Raw genomic sequence first — 13,745 nt, 5'->3', positions numbered from 1 at the left:
GAACTGAAAACATCGCTTTTGGTCATTTGGCGTGGCTTCACCAAAGCATAATATTCATATTCACTAGAAAAGGGCTTACGTGTAAAATACGAACGTGGTCATAGTCTGTAATAAAGTACATATTAGTAAATGGAGTCACTCAGTGTTCCAAGCATGGAGTAACTAACAATACTATGATATGAGGCACACTAGCGTTTGGTAATCAATTTCCTTTGTAGAGTTATTGCATTACGTTAGTATTCTACGACTGAACCCAAAACTGCCACCCTCTTTATCTACGACCGAGCCAATGCTTTCGTTCCATTTCACATACCTACAAACTGTTACACTCATGTGTTTGTACGAGTTGACGGACTTCATTAGTGACTCATTGTTACTGTAGTCATAGGATACCACGATCTTTTTAGTTTTGTGAAGTGCACGATTTACATTTCTGTACATTTAAAGCGTGGTGCCACTCTCTGTACAACTTTCAAATCTTAGCAATATGTGACAAAATTTGTGAAGTTTTTTTCGAATAGTCCTTCAGTATAGAGAAATGCGTCATCTGTGAAAAGTCTCAAGTTACTATTAACGTTTACTTCATGGGCAATGTGCCACTTGAACAGATAGGGTTCCAGCACAGCTCCATGGAGCACACCTGAGGTTACTTCTTCACCCTTCGATGACCATCCATCCAAGACAATAACCTGCTTCCTCCCAACCATAACATCGTCAATTCAGTCACAAATTTCGCTTGACACACCACACGACTGCATTTCCTTTAATAAGCGTAGAAGAGGTACTGAGTCAAATCCCCTGCAGAAACAAATAAATATGTATTGTTTAAGGCGTTATTTCCACAGATTTATGAAAATTCTCTTTTGCTGTAGGCGTCTGATCAAAATCTATTACATGTTAGAACGCCTATCGGAACACTGTTTAAGATATTCCGAACATTTGTCGTCAACAAGGTCTTCCTTACAGACGGAGAACATTAATTTCGGTTGGTGTATCGATTTTATTACACAACCATCGCTGTTACAATAGCAGTTATATATTTGACACTCCTCAAATCATCTACAGCAGTCAAATTTTAGACAAGTAAAAATACGCGAGAAAATATCGCCATTAAATTTTCAACATAATTTGTGCATCAAATCGTACAGCACCGTCAAAGTACGGTTTTACATCTAATTAAATATAAAATTTCAAAGAGTAACGAAATACAGTTGCCATTTTCATGAGTAGGTGGTGCCTTCATGATTGAAATGTAGTTGATGATGCAAAAAGGAGAAACGAAAGTATTCAGAAGTAGTGAAATTGGAAGTAAAGTGAAGACAAAATGAATAAGGGAGCGCGAGAAAGAAGAAGAAACGCAACCCGAGATATGTGCTTCTGAATGCTGGCGATATCAGACGGTCCCATCGGCTGTGCACAAGTGTAATTGGATCAGCGGTGATGGATGGCACTTAGCCATAAATTTTCCAAGTTCTTCCTGCGGCGTCATTTATCTTCATTTCTGCCCCGACGTGCGTTGACCCAGTGCACACTGAGCTTCCCATTGCCTCTCCCTTAGGTCCACATTGATCTGTTATCTCAGTTTTGTTTTTACATGCCTGAAAAATTACAACAATTTGAAGAAGTGCAGAAACGGAAGCAGCCGTTCGAACGCGTCACGAGTAACGGTGCTCGCTCTCCGCGTGACTAATAGGGCGCGCTGCACTCTGCATCGGGCGCGTTTAATTTATGCCCGTCGCGTTTCAGGAGCCTGTTAGCGCCCACCTGCGGGCCGTGTGCCATTCGTGACGCACACCGCTCTGCCCCGACACGCCGTCGCGTAATAATGAGACGCTGTGCCGTTCAGAGTCGTTCGTTTTACAGGTTCTGAATTCGCCGTCCTAATTTGCCCAACGTTCTCCAGGGAAGAAACCTCGCACTATTTCTAGACGCGGGCACTGAAAGCGAACCGTATAGACTTCGAAAGAGCAATTGCCAACTACCTCTCTCATTCCCTCCCTTCCTCCCTTCCCCCCCCCCCCCCTCTCTCTCTCTGTCTCTCCCATCTGCCTCTCTCTCGTTCTCTCACCCTCTATCTCTGTTATCGTCCCTCTCCCTCTGTCGACTTTCTCTCCCTTCCCATTGTCTGTCTCTTTCTCTCGCCCTATCTCTCCCTGCCTTCTTACCTCCATCCCTCTCTCCTTCGGCCTTCCTCTCTCTCTCACTTTGTCTCTCCCTCTGTCTCTCTCCGCCCCTCCGTCCCTCCCCCTCCCTCTCTCACCCTCTCTCTCCTCTCTCTCTCTCTCTCTCTCTCTCTCTCTCTCTCTCTCTAAACCTGTCTGCGGATTTTCGGATTTTTAACGCTGGAAAATGAAATGCTTCGTAGAGAAAGGATGTGCTAAACACACGGAAAACTGTGAGTCATAAGCATACATTGAAAAAAGCAATGTACAAATAACAACGCTGAGATACTACCGAAAGCCATCTTGTTAAGCTACGAAATGTTGGCACTTCAAAAATAAGATAATGAATCCTTCGCTTCCGTTAAAAATGATTTTACTTCAAGCCAGTTATTAACTCACGATACACTTTCGAAGCATTACCCTGGCTCAAAATAACATACTCCTTGGACTACTAAAGTATTCAGCACACAGGACGAAAAGTTGGTTACTCGCAGCAGACATCGCGTTAATATATATGTATTTGTGTATTTATTTATTTATTTATTTTTAGTCTGTTATCTAAAAACAAGAACAGACCAAGTGTTGAAATGAATTGGCGTGAATGTAGCACATAATATTTTAATATAATATAAAATGTGTTAGTATAATTAACCATTACGCTGTACAAAGAAAAAAGATATACATAAAAAGAAAAAATAAGGATTTTTAAAAAAAACTAATTACTCCATTTGGCCATATGGCGCTGAGATATAAGTTCATCCGGGATCGAAAAAACACATGATTCAACTCTGTTCCAATATGCTGCATTGCTGGATCACAAATTTAGAAATTTATAGTTCTGGTCTACACTACAATAGAATACTACATCTCAGAGCACCACACTACATTGCTGTACTCGATGTCACTACCAACGCAGAGTTCTCATTTGTTTGGATAGTTAGCTCCCGGCGCTGTGAGGTGCCCAGGATTCATAGGGGCTACGCTGCTGTGACACCCAAACAATAGACATTGGGTGATGGCCGTCAGCGTCTCAACAAATCTTTTCTGGTTCCCACCAAAGTTCTTATCCCCACTGCTTCCGGAAGTTTGTTGCGGATGAATGTTTTGATGTGGTGCGCCTCCCGCTCATGATACGTGGCCTCTTCTTGGTTGTCTGTCAGCCATGAGGCTTGCAGTTTATAAGCTGACGTTTTTGCTGCTAGCGAGTTCACCTTCTGCCACAGGTCCTCAGTCCTTATAATCTTACAGACAGTTGTATGTGCAAAGACGTTCCTGTCCAGTTCTTTAGCACCTTGTCTAATGACGCATTCTCTCACGATGTGGTCCGGAGTGCTGATTACTTCGCATGCACAAAAATCTATGGTACCATGTCGTATTTTCAACGCACTTCTGGGATGTAGGCCATGTCCGTACATGTAGTACATATGATTATTTTTAATGTTTCCTTTACAGGAAGGAACTGGTAAGTTCTCCTCCCTGTTTCTGTTATAACCAGATTTATTGCCCTTCTGTATCAACGCGTGTCTATGTTTCTCGATATGATATGCTCCCTAATGCTGTGCTACGCCACCGTGATGATGGTCTCAGTTTGGCGAGGAAAGGATTGCACAAATTTTCAAGCTACACCGTTTCCAGCTGAAGCCGGCCAGCCCCAGTGATGTCCCGCGGAGCTACCAAATTGCGGATATACTGATTGCTAAGTTTCATTCGATGTTTCAAATAGACCTAGACACCGTCTGAAGAAATAAGGTTGGATGATTTAACTGGCAAGCCGGTTCCTTGAGGGTTCGTTAAACCCAAAACGTGTGGGTTTAGTCCTCAAACACGCCTTTTGTCATCTATGAAGACTGGGGTATCCCAGCACATACTTCATAAAAATGTAGAAACACTTGTAGGACCGAGACTTGAATAACGCTCGTTGGTCTGTGGTTCGCACAAGGTAGGATTGACAGAAGATACAGAGAAGATCCAAAGAATAGCAGCAATTTTCTTTAGCGTTTCACTTAATAAGCACGATAGCGTCACGGAGATTCTCGGACAATCACAGTGACAGGCGCTGCTAGAAAGGCACTGTGCATCACGTATGGTCTCCTGCTAAAATTACGAGAATGTACGTTCGTAGACGAGTCAACGAATACATTGCTTCCTCCTAAGTACATCTCGCGAAAAGACAACGAAGATAAAATTATGGAGATTCAAGCCCACTTACCAACAGCATACTCGGCCGGAATAGGGAAAGAGGGAAGAGGTTGTAAGTACCGTCCGCCACACACCGTAAGGTGGCATTGGGGAGTGTAAATGTAGGCGTAGATGGGTAACGGTGAATGAGAACGTTGAAATAAAAATCATGGCTCATGTTCCAACATACAGTACGAGAAACACTAAAACAATACACTCTCCGGAGGCAGTAAGACATAAAGGCCACACCACTGGGGAATTATACGAATGGGACAGAAGTCTTGATTAGAATTACAGAAAAAATGGATGATTTATTCAAGAGAAAAGAGCTTCACAAATTGAGCAATTTGGTCCCTCTCCAGCCCTTAAGCAAACAGTTATCCGGCTTGACAATGACTGACAGAGTTGTTGGGTATCCTCTTGAGGGATATCGTGCCAAATTGTGTCTAACTACTGAGTTGGATGTCCAAAAACCCGATGGTTGTAGGGTCTGCCAACAATGCTCCAAACGTTCTCAGTTGGGGACAGATACGGCACCCTTGCTGGCCAAAGTAAGGTTTGGCTAGCAGGAAGAGAAGCGGTAGAAACCCTCGCCGATTGTCTTGCTGAAATGTAAGCTCACGATAGCTTGCCGTAAAGGGTAACAAAACGGTGCGTAGAATATCGTCGACGTATGGCAGTCCTGTAAGGGTGCGTGGATGAAAAGGAATAGCGCCACATACCATCACTCCTTGCTGTCGGTCCGTTACCTATGGTGGGCGACAGTCATCTACATCTACGTGATTATTATGCTATTCACAATAAAGTGCCTGGCAGAGGACTCAATGAACCTATGGTGGGCGACAGTCAGATTGGTACCCCTCTGCTCTCCTGGGCGTCTCCAGACACGTCTTCACTGGTCATCGGCGATCAGTTCGAAGCGGGATTGATCACTGATGACAATCCTACTCTAGTCAATGAGACTCCAGACAGACGACGTGCCTGCATACACCCCCGAACAACGGTGGAATACACCCTGAGTGTCGCCTGACATAGAGCACGACAACCAAAGGGATGGTCTGGGCTGTCATTTCTTTCAATCTTTTTGGTTGTCATCCGCTCCACCATTACAATACAGCGGTACGTAGAGGGTATTCTGCGCCCCATTTTGATGCCCCTCATGGCAAGCCATCTCGGGCATCATTTCAGTAAGATAATGCTTCACAAACACGGCAAGTGTTTCCGCTGCTTGTCTTCGTACTTGAAAAACCCTACCTTGGTCAGCAAAGTCGCTGCATCTCTCTCCAGTTGAGAACATTTGGAGATTTATGGGTAGGGCTCTCCAACCAGATCGGATTTTGACAAGCCAACTGGACCGAATATGGCTCGATGTCCGTCAGGAGGTCATGTAAGAATTCAGTCAATACCAAGCCGAATATAACCTTAGTACGCATCTTGCTTTTGTGTGTGTGTGTGTGTGTGTGTGTGTGTGTGTGTGTGTGTGTGTGTGTGTGTGTTTTACAGTTTATTACTGAATCACTCCCGCCTGAATTACACCTTTCATGCACTAAGAGTTAGACTTCCCATTGGGTGATAGGTATTCACGATGTGTTGCACCATTTGAAAATCACAACTCGATTGTCCACACTACACGCCTCCACTCAGCCACTGTCCTATTTCCTTATTCTCTATCTGACTGCAGACGAGCAGCCGTTTGTCGCTGCGAAAAACGGTACTCGACTCCGAACGCCCGTTGCATAAAGTTAACTTCGCATTATACTCTCAGAAACTGGCGAAGATGGGACTGCGTTCACTGACAGCAGCAATTTCTGGCGAACTTGATACCGACTGTCACTGACAAGCCACGATACTCGCCTCCGTCCCCTGTCAGTTAGTATCTTTATACATCCACTCTTCTAGCGCTGTGTTACAGTTCTTTGTAGACACGTCGGGTAGTCAAAGTTGATACGCGAACAAATCGAGCTACTTTATTCGCTGTACGATCATGAGCACACGATAGCTCCCGAGATCCATACACGGGGGTTAGGCAAAAATACGGCAACATAGCGAGAAATGCATGCTTGAACATAAATGCAGATGACAACCAAGCCTGCAAATTTCACTCGACAAAAAAGTTACGTACCTATTATTCTTTTGCTAGCAGGAACATGTCTACAACCCCGCCACACGGTGAGATCCCTTCGTCACAGTACAGTAGCATGCCCCTAGACGAGCCAAAACAAAACGACACAGTCCATTATTAAAATGTATTATTCTGCAGTAATTTCGTTTCAGTAACAGGGGAAAAGTTCCAGTTGTGTCAGACTTGTGCAAACAACTTCTTTACCATCCTGGGTTGTACTGCCACAGCTGAAACATTTCCGTTGTTACTGTAAACCAAATTATTGCACGATACTCGACTTTGCCAATGGACTGTGTCGTTTTGTTTACAGCCCTCTTGCGCCTTGCTACAGCACTGTGACGCGGGGAGGCCAGTGTGTGGTAGGACTATAGACATATACCTGCTAACAAAAGTATAATATGCACATAACTTCTTTTTTTAGGTGTTACTTAAAACTCCACGACTACTCTCGCATTTTTACGATAGTTGCACATCACGCCCCTACATTAGTACCCCATTTTTATTTTGATATTTAATTTATCAGTAGGTATGTAGGCATATCAGTAAAAGTGACATTCTATAATCTGACCTGTGCACTTTATTGTCACGAAGTTGAAGGTGTCAGACGTATCAGTGAGGTACTCACTCCTGACAAGCCCAGCACTGGACAGGCCCTTTCGTTTTCAAGGTACTGGCTCCAGAACGACTGCATCGGGATTCAAGTTGCAAAACTCCCGGCTGTAAATTCGATACTTACCGCTGCAGGATCTCGTCGGGCCGAAGAGACGCTTGTGACACCCAGGAGTGTGATAAGAGAGAGCGTCACATTTCTTTCCTTTAACTTTTATAGAGATATATGTGTGCAGGGGGGAAACGGGAGTCACTAAGTTTTGTAGAGGAAAAGGGAATGTTTGTTCCGAGACGTAAAGTTGCGTTTTGGCTAGACAGAAGAAGGGTGACAAGGATAGAGCGAGAGAAAGCGGGAACTGTAGGGACTGAAACACCACAAGGGGAAAGGAAGTGAGGGATTTCAGCGGAGGAGGCTTCTATATGAACGACTAGCTTCTTCTACCTCAGCTACTTCTACAAATACTTTATCCTAGCTTAGCGCCCACTTTCTCACTCGCGATGATTGTATGATCTTGACAGATTTTTGTTTTGTTTTCCTTTAACAAAATTTTTATGTTGTTCACAAACTGAAACATCTTCTAAACCTTGTACTCTAATTACGGCCGTAGAAGCATGGTCTTTTCCGAATGTACTTCTGACCAAAAAGCGATTGTGGCAGCTAGAGACTGAGTACTTTATTAATGCTCCCTTTTTAGTGCTTGTGGTGATATTTTCATAGACACTTTCATCCCTTGACACATATTTATTTAGAAGTCAAATACATATTTTCATAGCTTTAGCTTTAGAAATGTTTTAATGTAGCGAAATACCGAAACACATTTTTGTTTCAGTTTCTAATCGGAACGCCACATACAAATTTTAAAGATTTAGTTTCAAAACTTCTTTCGTAATGAAATATTCTCAAACAGACTTTCATCTCCTATTTTACCCCCTTAAGGGTTGAACTTTCAAGAGTGCCGGAGCACGTATATTTTTATTTCTGATCGAGAAACCAAATAACAGTTTTGTTCTTCGAGCATCAAAATTGCCTTAATAACCACACATTTTCAAAAATCCTACCATCGTCTACTTCAACCCTCAGGAGTGGAACTTCGAAGCATCCCTTACTAAACGATGTCTATAGTATAATATCAGCACCCTATTCAAATTTCTAGTTTCTATCCCAAGCGGACTGGGCGATGATCGGTCAGCCAATCAGTCAGTCATTGCCTTCTGATGCATGCTCGTGACTTCTACTTTGAAATTCTCGTAACAGTTCATACAGACTTAGAAAACATGTTCTCACGCTTATGTATATTTCACATTCATCACGAAAGAAATACTTTGTCAACAGATCAATTCACGATGTCAGAAAAATTTACGATTTTCTCAGTTATGAGGCGTTGGTTTCCAACGGAAAGCCATTTCGCATTGGGCTCCAAAGTTATCGGTTACGACCTTTTAAGGCTCCCTTTACTTTGTGACTGCGAACGTCTCTGTAATTCCCGTAGTCTGTGGCGTAGAATCACGCTCCGTGAAAAGTTACGTCAGCGCATACATCAGGCTGGTAACAGCATGCCACAGAAATAACATATGCAAAGTTTTTCACGATTCTAAGACGCATATTTTCGAGAAAATAAGAAACCATTGACAGTCAAAAGAGAGAGAATGGATATGTACGTAATGAGATATCGTGGTCTAAGCCGTTCACTTCTCACAAAGAGGTAGAAATCATGTGTAAATCCAATGCAAACACACGTGAAACCCAGGCAGTATTGTCAGCAATACTGCTGCACGTCGATAAGCGTTGTCTAACATTGTCACTACGGAGCTTTTCACTCGATCCATTACCGTGCTAAAGATATACAAATTGTTATGTACACATTTCTTAACTGCTCTTTGCTATTTTTTCAGAGCCACTGATAGTATCATTGACAACAAATTATAAAATTTATCTAATACCTTGGTTATGCTCTTTTATTCAAAAATTTCTTGATCGCATTTGTACCTCAAGTTCTCATTAGTGCTCATCATGGGCATTTACGTAACAGTGCACTGGTTCTGATGACTACTTGAACAGTCATAACTGGTTAACTCTTATGAATCCACCAAATGCTGTCAAGACGCATTTGAATAAAAGAGAGTTTTTCAAATGTACTGCTGCTCATTTTGCCAATGTCAAATTTTGTTGCTGACGGCTATGCTTGTGGGGCACTCTTTCTTCATATTTCAAAGTTCAAAATTACACTAAACGAATAAAATTCAAACCATAATTATTCTGTGCAACAATAACATCTCGTGAGCCTTTAATTAGTTCACAGTTATAGAAAAGTTGCAACACAGAATTAACGTAAAATATAGTCTCATCGACAATGAAACAGTAAAATTATCATGTAGAAATTCTGTTGCATAGTATAATATCGAAACTTAATAACTTATAAATAATTTAATTAAAAATTCATGTAGGTGAGCAGTTAATTTATCAAGTTTGCAATCCCGTGATGTACTATACGACATTACAACATTCCATTTAAATTAGTTCAGTGCCAGCGTGGACCAATATCGTTCGTGTTAGATGAAGCTGTGAACATATAGCTTAAGGGGAGTACCTACAATAAATTCTAGGACAAAAGTTACAGGAAACTGCATAATGCGAGTTACCAAAACCTGTATAAGGAGCTGAAACTCTTAAGGCTTATGACTATACAATTTGGCGACAAACCGAACCTAAAAACGGAGTAATGTATGAGTTTCAATTATAGATAATATGGAGCATATTCAGCAGGTGGAGGGGCAGAGAGTATTTTAGTGACAGCATTCATATATTTTCGTTTGTCATGTACATATCAGCTTTTAATTTTCTCAGGTGACTTTCGTAGAACTAAATGACACGAAGACAGAGTCTAGAAAATGACAAGAAATTACGAACTGTATTTGACACACGGTTCTTTTCTATCGTTTGCCTGTGGACTTGTCCGCGTTGATGGGTTTCCGACCTGAAGGGCCTGGCCATGTTGAGGCGCCAGGTCGCAGACTCAGCGAACCTCCTGTCAACGACACATTCGACGCGGTTCGCGAGTCCGCAGGCAGAAGCGTCAGACCACAGGTGGATGACTGAGGTAACGCAGATAGTGGAAAGACCCTACACTTAGGAAACAAACAGCAGACTGACTCCTCAAGTATAGACAAAAAGGACAGAGAGACAGCATCCGCCTAATTTACACGATCACATAGCCATATGTGCAGGCCTATGTTCACAACCGTGGTCCTAAATGAAATACTGATAATGCCGAGTGTATACTTCGATTTTATCTCGCAAATTGTGACGTAGTTAAAGCTAACAGAGTCTGTTGCTACTTTAACCATCAAATCATTTTCATGACACAGTGCACTTCTCAGATTGTTCAGACGAATGTTTTTCATGTTTTTAAGCAATACGCTAACCGACTTCGTAAAATAATTTTTGAAAGACATCGTCTTTCCTACATTTAGTGCTACGCTTTATTCTTCAGTACACGATTGCAATTTCGGCACTTAAGCATTTGTCGAATGCTTAAAATAGTCCTTAGCTTATGTCAAAAGTATCCGGCCGTTATACAAACATCAAGATATTCGAGACCATGGTCACGTCTCGATGTTCGTCTAATGGCTGGATATATCTGACATATGCTAAGAAACTATTTAAACACTCGATAATGCAATTTGCCGAAATTGCAGTCTTGTACAGTAAAATAAAACATAGCACTCAAAAGTGGGAAGACGGTGTCTTTCAAAAAGTGCGTTTTAACTGTCGACCCAAAACATCAGAAGTTGTTTGGTGTAAATAAAACCGGACTAGTGAGAGTATGACAGGCGTGTGAGGGTTGCGTACAAATTTAATTATACACGACTGTATTCGCGGTTACGAATACGAACAACCATCAGCTGTACAAGGGAATGACGACGATGAAAATTTGTGCTGGACCGTGACTCGTAACCGGATTTCCCACTTTGCGCGAATGGTCGCCTTAACCGGTTTGGGTATTCGTACACGACCCACGGCCAGAGCCAAATTTCCTTATGTCGTAGTTCCTACGTCACAACCTGTACACGTACACACATTATGTATTCCCCATACAGGGGAATACAGTATAATTGAATGTCACTGAACAATAAAGTGTATATACAGGAAACATTACATTGTGCTTGTTAACAAAACAGGCCTATCAAATTTTATAACGTACAGAGATAGTTGATCCATAGGTCATACGAGTATCAAAATATGTGACATACACGCCCGTATCTTTTGACTGCATTGACTAAGGCGCTTACATTATTTACACTGTCAAGTAATTGTAGAGTTTAAGGTCTGACATAAAGTGAGGCTCTATATCTGTGCTCGTTCCAGAGAAAAAGGGGTCTTCACAGATAGACGGACAATAAATAGGAAGTAAAATATTCACCATGTGAAATTACTACAAATTAACAATTTTCAGACTTTTCTCCTTTCCTTGTACAGTGAAACCAATCTTCTTGCCAAATTTTATGAATGTAGGTGAATGGAAAGTACATTATTTGTTTTGTTCTGTGAGTTTGATAGTAACAAGATTTTTGACATAATTAGCGATATCATTTAACTGCACTGACTTTTTTTCACCGCCAAAGGAGCGTAGAACTTAGTATTTGACATAAAATTCAATATGCTACCTCCACCCGTTCCTGAGAAAGAGGGATCTTACCAATTGACAGACAGACAGACACACAACAAAATGGGCCTTTGAGGTTTCCGTTCTTACCGATTGAGGCACGGAACTCTAATTATTAAGTAGTGCATATATAGAAACATTTTGTGTATTATGTGCTATTATTAAAGTACTTGACATTTGTGGCACGTTAAAAGTACCGATGGCAGTAAGTGACATTGATAGGAGGTGAGGGGGACGGAGGGGGACAGCGAGTTGGGAGGGGAAACACTAACACACTATGACCAAGGATTCGTGGCCAGTTGTCAGTTTCGTGTCCATAATATTAGTTTTTAAATTGTAATTTTTCGCGATACAAAAAATCGGACTTTATTTAGTGAGTGGTAAATGCACAATGTGAGTGAAGAGAGGAAGGATTAACAATCCAGAAACTTTGAGAGGGGAGCAAGCGCTTGCGGCACTTGGCGCGTGACGTACCGTATGGCAACCAGCAGCAGCGGGCCGTATGGCGGGCTGCGCGACGCGAAGGGGCCGGCACTCCCGCGACGACTGACGGCGCGCCGCGGAACAGCGGGCCACGCGGCTGGGCCGGCGGGTCCGCGAAGGCGTCCGCGGTGCGCGCGCACTCACTGCCACTGTGCGTCAACTCGCGAGAGGGGCGGGGCGGGGAAGAGGGGGAGGGGGAGAGGGAGGAGCAGGGGGACCCGCAGACAGACGGCCACTCCGTCACGTTCACTGCCAGCGCCGGCTCCTCGCCGGATCTCTTTTCTTTTCGACGTACGACACGGCGGCAGAGGAGGACACGCGCCTCCGGCTGCCCGCCGGCTCGGCAGCTTCCGAACTCAGGTGAAAGTCACGAGATTATCCTAATGGCCCCGGCAGCCGACTCTTATCGTGAAATACAGCAGCGGCACGACTCGAGTTTCTGGCGACTCTCTCTTCGACAGGATTTCCTTATTGCTGAGTCATTATTAGTCGCAGACTAGGATAAGGAGAAACGTAGACTAAAAAGTATAAGCGAGTTGGCGTCGTCAAACATTCAGGACCAGTCCTTGAATAGTTAAAATCCAAAATGTAAGTACACTATCTAAAGAACAAAAGGACATTTACATCGTTAAATCACATACCCAAATTTTGCTTCGCCCAATACTGCTACAAGGACTGCATGACATAGTGTTCGCCCAGAGAGTCACACTCAGACGTAACCAATCACCCACAAAATCTGTAACAAGCAGTGAAACAACATTGTCAACTTCGCACGGATCCACAGCCCATGTACATTACGTAGCACTAGTGCCTCTTCTGTTTTCTATCTAAAATGTGGACAATATAGTGGGCACACATAAAATAAATATTAAAATTAAAATAAACCTTTAAAATACCGCGTTTGTAAATTAAACTAAAACGTGTGAAATACTTCCTCCTAGGCCCTTACAGGTACCTTACCCCATAAATGCAGTCCTCAATATTTGTGATTATGAATTTTTAATGGATTTGAAAATACTTGTAAGATTTAAAGTGAAAAACATGGGTCATATGCAATATATAATTATAAGAAGGTGATCTATTCTTGCATCAATTGTGTGTTGCATGCACCCAATGTTTTTCGTTTTAAATCTTGAAAATAGTTTCATAGCCCTTAAAAATTCTACACCGCAAGTTTCCAGGCTATCCGTATGATGGTAGGAATCTATATGGAGCTGGGAGAAATTATTTTACATTTTTAGGCCGATTTAAAAACGTGTTATATCAAAAATTTATTTTTATGTAAATAGTTATTTTGTGTTTTTTACTCTTGTGTTCGAAATTTTTCAGTCGATTTTAAGCAAACTGATGAGTTTATAAGAGAGATGAGTTAAATTTCAGAGTTATTTTAGTTGGTTGGTTGGTTGTTTTGGGGAAGGAGACCAGACAGCGAGGTCATCGGTCTCATCGGATTATGGAAGGATGGGGAAGGAAGTCGGCCGTGCCCTTTCAGGGGAACCATGCCGGCATTTGCCTGGAGTGATTTAG

The 13,745-nt window shown here is 42.4% G+C and overlaps 1 protein-coding gene across 5 annotated transcripts in view; it reads right to left on the bottom strand.

The window, feature by feature from the left end:
• The window catches only part of LOC126334777 (agrin-like), an 884,963-nt gene extending 872,592 nt beyond the window's left edge, over positions 1 to 12,371 (bottom strand). For 3 of the 5 annotated variants that reach the window (XM_049997373.1, XM_049997372.1, XM_049997377.1), the window contains exon 1: positions 12,210 to 12,371. The gene's annotated coding sequence lies outside the window, so the exon portion shown is untranslated. The remainder of the gene's footprint in view (positions 1 to 12,209) is intronic. The other 2 variants (XM_049997374.1, XM_049997375.1) reach the window with 2 other exon arrangements.
• Positions 12,372 to 13,745: the final 1,374 nt, after the last annotated feature.

This window comes from Schistocerca gregaria, chromosome 2 (assembly GCF_023897955.1).
Source record: "Schistocerca gregaria isolate iqSchGreg1 chromosome 2, iqSchGreg1.2, whole genome shotgun sequence".
Taxonomy (NCBI): domain Eukaryota; kingdom Metazoa; phylum Arthropoda; class Insecta; order Orthoptera; family Acrididae; genus Schistocerca; species Schistocerca gregaria.
The sequence above is the reverse complement of the archived record's forward strand: the minus strand, read 5'-3'. Positions and strand labels throughout refer to the sequence as shown.